Raw genomic sequence first — 6,753 nt, 5'->3', positions numbered from 1 at the left:
ATCCGGCTAGCTCGATTGTAACTCCGACAACAAATCGAACTTGATCAGAAATGAAGCTAAAAACAACGATTCTTAACACAAAACGAAGCTCAGACAATATACAATCATCCCATATTATCAATATCACCAATCAAATTACTTATAGTTCGAAGAATCGAAAATTAAAAATATTAAAACCCAAGCACTCGATTACATCTAATTCGAACTAAAACATCAACAAAACTTATATCAATCAATTGCTACAGTCATGGTAAATCTAATTCCAGCATCAAAACGAACCAACAATCAACAAAAAAGAAACCCCTAATTTTGGACATAAACTCTAAAAATTGAATTTAAAAATTATCAATTCTTGAAATAATTTGAGGGCAGATATAGATAGTACTCTCAATTACCTACAATTTGGTTACTCGAACCTCTGATTTGGAGTTCAAAATCACCTCCAAATTAGAGTTTGATTCTCACAGCTCAAGAACACCCCCAAAATCCTTTTTTTTTTATTTTCCAGAATTTTAATAATAAAACTGATTTTTTTATGATTAATTAATAAAATTAAGCTATTTATACTTTACAGAAAATTAGTACACTAAAATAAATTAAGGGTGCTTTTATCCCCTAATTAAAATAATTAGGCCCAGAAAAATAATTATTACGGGGATTGATTTTAAAAGCAACTAAATATAAAATTTGTGTCAAAATTTCACAAAAATTCTTAAATAATTCAAAAATGCAGAAATACTGGTTATGTAAATGATTTTATAAAAATAAAAACATGAATTTTGTGAGTTTTAACGTCCCGGTGGGGTCCCGGTCGGTTTGTTTTTGAAAAACAGGACCGCTTCCTAATTTAACATAAAATCCCGAAAACACATAAATACACTCAAACGCACATAAAATGATATAAAACGAGTACCTCAATAAAGACGCAACACGCATCCAAATTACAGATCGATTCATCTAAAATAATATTAAACACGTAACAAGTATCCTATCGGATCATATCGGATCCGAAAATAGATTACTTAGCCGCTAAGTAACTATAAAAATGATACAAATTAATAACAGATTTGGATAATTATCAAACCGAACTTTTTATAAAACACCCTATGACAAAATAATGTAAAAATATCCCGTATCTCGAGAATACAGGTTTTATTGATCTACCGGAATGATTATCGTATCGAAAATTTTGTGCCGGGACGCGCACGGGTCAAACCGTAATCCGGATCGAAAAAGTCAAAACACCGAAAATGTCTGGAATTACCAGATTAGGTTAGGAAGGAGTTTTCGGAAGAGTTTTGGGTTGTAAAAATGTAAAAACAGTTGAAGTTGGACGATTCCCGGCTTTTATAAAATAGTTTTATAAATACTCATAAAATAATTAATAAATCCATAAATTATTATAACATCATATAACAGTCCAAAAATTACCGGAAAGACATCGCAATTATCTATTTTTTATTCTGGACATATAAAAATTAAAATACTCAAAATTTATCACATATAAACATCCAAACTTCAATTCCACTTATCATATAATTCACTAAAATTCACATAAACACTTTCAAATAATAATAATAATAATAATAATAATATCTGCAAATATAGGATATTACAATCTACCCCCCTTATAAGAATTCCGTCCTCAGAATCAACAGAAGAAAGCACTAAGGGTCTTCTTACCAACTTTCCAATCTAGCATATGCAACCTTTTCGAAAATCTCAAATAAAATCTTAGATTCCTTATATAACATATTGATCACAGAAGCTTCACTTTGCACCACTGTTCCATCCACATACCCTTTGACTAATTCCTCAATAGAATTACTTTTACTGATTGCGAGAAAGAAGAATAGAGAGGAAGAGAGAGAAAAAGAAAGAGATAGAGAGAGAAAGAGAGATAGAGATAAATAGAGAGAGAAATAAATAAACAGGTTGACTTCGCTAAACGCCACTGACATTTTAATCGCATTGCAATCTACTGATACTATTAGTAATCCGATCACATAGCCTTACTTTCCATTGAGCCGGATAACTTATCTCATTTTAATTGGCATACCTTCGAATATTTGAGACGATAAAATCATGGAATTTCAAAAAGAAAAGAATTTGATATCATAACGGGTGTCCTACCATTGTGGTTACTAAAATCTGAATTTGTGAGAAAGTATTGTTGAAATGAAAGAATAACTGAGAGATCAATATGATCAAATGAACTTGGTATTGCGTGTCCAAATTAAGACACTACTAAAGGTTGTTAACCTTCTTGTAGTCACAACACACACAAGTGATGGCTTCCTATCCAACTCTTATCACACAGACAGGTATACCTTGTGTCCCCTATAGTTAGGGTTTTTCATCTTAGTCAGAATAAAAGAATATCAAAGTAATCCAAAATCAAATGAATGAAACTGAAAAGATTTCAAAGCTGATATTTCTGAAGGAAATGAAATCCATAGAACAAAAATTCTGACACCAAATGAGCAAGCGGTGTCACATCACCAATAAACTATCCTCCATATAAGAAAAGTGGAAGTTAAAATATCATAACTTGGTAGAGCTATCAAAACCTGAAAAATAGGCTTCATGACAGCCTCTGGCACATTTAAAACACAGTTATGATTGAAAATGAGTGTTAGGGAATATATCCTCTAACAATTACTTCATTTTGAGAGATGTCAAAAGGAGTTATAGAAAGAGAAGGTATTCCCAAGGTCTTAATACTTATCTTCTATTTGAACTCTTCAGTTGCCTCGCTATCCGATTCTAGAAACTTCTTCATGTTCTAAGGATATCGATAATCTTCATTGTCATCGAACCGTAGTAGCCTCGAAAGATTCCACAATAGAAGTTTGCAGCTTCTCGGAGTTCCATCCAGCTCAGCACAACCATCTCAAACCAATGCACCTATCTTAACTTACTCGTTGGTACTATATCCAGTAGAACAACAGGAACTCGATATGAGCTCAAACGTCCTCAAATAGTTATACACACTCCTAAACACTCTCGTTTCTAGTTTACTATAACCTCAACTCTGATACCAACCTGTAACGCCCCCAAATTCGGGGTCAGAGGATTTGGTCGTCACTATAAAACCTCAATCCAAATTAACCTGTTAAATCAAAATGCAAATGCTAGCGGAAGATATTTAGCATCTATGACCCCAAACTAATCCAAGATCTTTTAAGGTTACAGTTCTAGAAACAAGATACCCAAATTCCACTAATAAATTTCTCACTTTCTTTTAAAACTCTTTTCAATAATTTACAACTCAAAATTAAACCCGCTAGTATAACTTCCAAAAGAAGTATACTAGGCCCAATTATAATATAAGACAACTATAATATAATATATTATAAACAATTTTACACAATAGAACTTACACTAGTTCGCAAACCCTGGACCAACCACCTTCCAAAAGCTTCTTCTTTACTTCCTTGAATTACGCGGTTAAATAGCGCAAGCTAATCCTCACTGGAGGTTAAATTTGAAAACAGGCAACTATGAGCGAAAGAAATGCTCAGCAAGATCATTATAGCAAATATAGGGTCATTTTGATATAAAACTGACATCTGCAATAGCGCAGAACATTTTTGAAATCATAATTGCTGAAACAGAAGATTTATTAAAGAATCGGATAATTGTTTCTCACTATATTCAAAACCTTTTTTGATATTTTCGAGCGAAACGCTTCAGCAATACTTTGAACCTTGACAAGAATAAAACTCGTAAAATTGTGTTTACAGAAATATCGTAAACAACAATAAAAAAAGCAATGATTATGGAATGAATCATAAACTTTATTCAAAACCGAACTCGTGATATTAATACTCATTTTGTTGTCATATCAAATTAGATATCTATATGAACTTTGATGCTCACAACATCCCATACTGAAGTTAACATCAATTATCTATATTAATACCACCTTTGATATTTAACAACAAAGTAAGTATCAGTATAAATCAGAATTTGAATCAAAACTGTATTTCATCATTAATCTAAAACAAAAATAGTTGTTAAATCATTTATTCTATGATTATCAAAACAATATAATAATTTAGATTGGAATTCTCGAACGACGGTGTATTGCCGTCGGTGATCAGCCGGGGGCAACATCGGTATGCCGAAGCATATCCAACTAAACAAATGGGGCACCCAAGGCACATATCGGCCTAAAGGTATTATATCCTGTATAATACCTAAATCTCCGCTGGACCGCTGCCACGGCCTCTTACGCAATTTGTGATCATCCAATCTTAAAACCTTTTATTAAAAGGGGTCATAATACTCGACACCCTTATAAAATTTTATTCGTCCATTCACTTGGGCAGAAAACCCATAACAACATTATCTTTCTCAAAATCCAAAACATTTATAAATCCGATAATTGGATAAGTAAAAACACTTTCCTATTCAGAACATAGAATAACAGATGAGTATTTGCATAATAAGCATTTAATTCAGTGATATATAAACATTTATCAATTCTCAACTGAGTAGAGGGACAACAATACTTGCATAAGAAGATTTAAAATAAATATCACTTGAACAATAAGTGATGACGGGGATACTTGCCTTTGAGATTTAGTAGTTAGTCACACTAGCAATGAGGCATCTATTCTGACATTTTGTCTCAAAATATCACCGTTTTTCTTTTCAACACTTTACTGATATGTTGCTCCGGCGATTGCTAGAAGCCAGATATCCAATACCATTCCATCTCATTCATTATTCAACATCTTGTCATGATCAAATCGAATGACCCGCATCTATAATTCAAAGATATAACTTTAATCGTTTAAACGATAATAACTCGACGAACTGCGCCTCAAAACCCTAATGTCTACCCATATGATAGCCCACACATAAAGAAGACAATCAAATACGAGACCATTGATCCACGTACACACGTAATTCACATAACATATAAGCATATAATCCACGTATCACATATTTTATATAACACATGCCACGGTTCGTCAAAATATTCGACTCGGTATGTTTAAAAATGAAATCAGATCAAAATATGATTTTTCGATCAACAATCGACTCAGAATAACTTGCAAAACAAGCGACCTTTCGAAACAAAAGAATTTGGGACTCGAAAGTATTTTTATTGAAAGCGTAATATCTTTCTCAGTCTATACACGTTCGTTTCGTATTAAACAGATGAACAATCTATTTTCTACGAATAAAATACAAATAATTCAATTAATAATAATATTAATTGAATATCTAATACTGTATAAATATTTTTAAAATCTCAAAATAATTTTTTTAGGAATTATTTAGGAAAAATCAGAATTAAAAATGATTTTTCCATAATTTTTGGAATTAAAATAAAATTAATATAAATTATCTAAATAAACTGATTAATTATCAAAATAATTAATCAATTTAAATAAATAATAAATGAATAAAATTTTCGGATTTTTGAAAATAAAAAAAATAGGAGTTAAAAATAATTCAGTTAATTATTAAAATAATTAACCAAAATAATTTTTAAAATTAAAATGATTTTTAGGAATTAAAATTGAATTTTGAAATAATTTTAAATCAGAAATTGTACAAACAAAATTTGATGTGAGGTTTGGGAATTTTGTGGATCAAAACCGGGTTCAGGGAAAAGGGTTAACGGGTCGGATTTCGGGTTAACCGGGTCGCTAAGAACAGCCATCGCCGGCCGGAAACCCGGAAATTTCCGGCGACTGCACCGACTCTCCGACGAACTCCGGTTCGAGCCCAACTCGCATCCTTTCCTTCTGATTTCTTTACGACTGCATTCCTCGATGTCGCAGCAATTCAACTACGGGATCAACGACTACGGACGGTGGCACGGCCGTCTTCTCCGGCCAACCGATGTAAAAATCCGGCGAGCTCGACTGTAACTTCGGCCACACATCGAACTTGATCACAAACGAAGCTAAAAACAACGATTCTTACTACAAAATGAAGCGCAAACAATATACAATCATCCCATATTATCAATATCACCAATCAAATCACTTATAGTTCGAAGAATCAAAAATTAAAAATATTAATACCCAAGCACTCGATTACATCTAATTCGAACTAAAACATCAACAAAACTTATATCAATCAATTGTTATAGTCATAGTAAATCTAATTCCAGCATCAAAACAAACCAACAATCAACAGAAAAGAAACCCCTAAATTTGGACATAAACCCTAAAAATTGAATTTAAAAATTATCAATTCTTGAAATGATTTGAGGGCAGATATAGATAGTACTCTCAATTACCTACAATTTGGTTACTCGAACCTCTGATTTGGACTTCAAAATGACCTCCAAATTGGAGTTTGATTCTCACAGCTCAAGAACACCCCCAAATCCATTTTTTTTATTTTCCAGAATTATAATAATAAAACTGACTTTTTTATGATTAATTAATAAAATTAAGCTATTTATACTTTACAGAAAATTAGTACCCTAAAATAAATTAAGGGTATTTTTATCCCCTAATTAAAATAATTAGGCCCAAAAAAATAATTATTACGGGGAATAATTTTAAATTTAATTAAATATAAAATTTGTGTCAAAATTTCAGAAAAATTGTAAATAATTAAAAAATGCAGAAATACTGGTTATGTAAAATACGAATGATTTTATAAAAATAAAAACACGAATTTTGTGAGCTTTGACGTCCCAGTGGGGTCCCGGTCCGTTTATTTTTGAAAAACAGAACTGCATCCTAATTCAACATAAAATCCCGAAAACACATAAAATAC

The sequence above is a fragment of the Apium graveolens genome, chromosome 2 (genome assembly GCF_009905375.1).
Source record: "Apium graveolens cultivar Ventura chromosome 2, ASM990537v1, whole genome shotgun sequence".
Classification (NCBI taxonomy): domain Eukaryota; kingdom Viridiplantae; phylum Streptophyta; class Magnoliopsida; order Apiales; family Apiaceae; genus Apium; species Apium graveolens.
Note: the sequence above shows the minus strand (reverse complement) of the source record.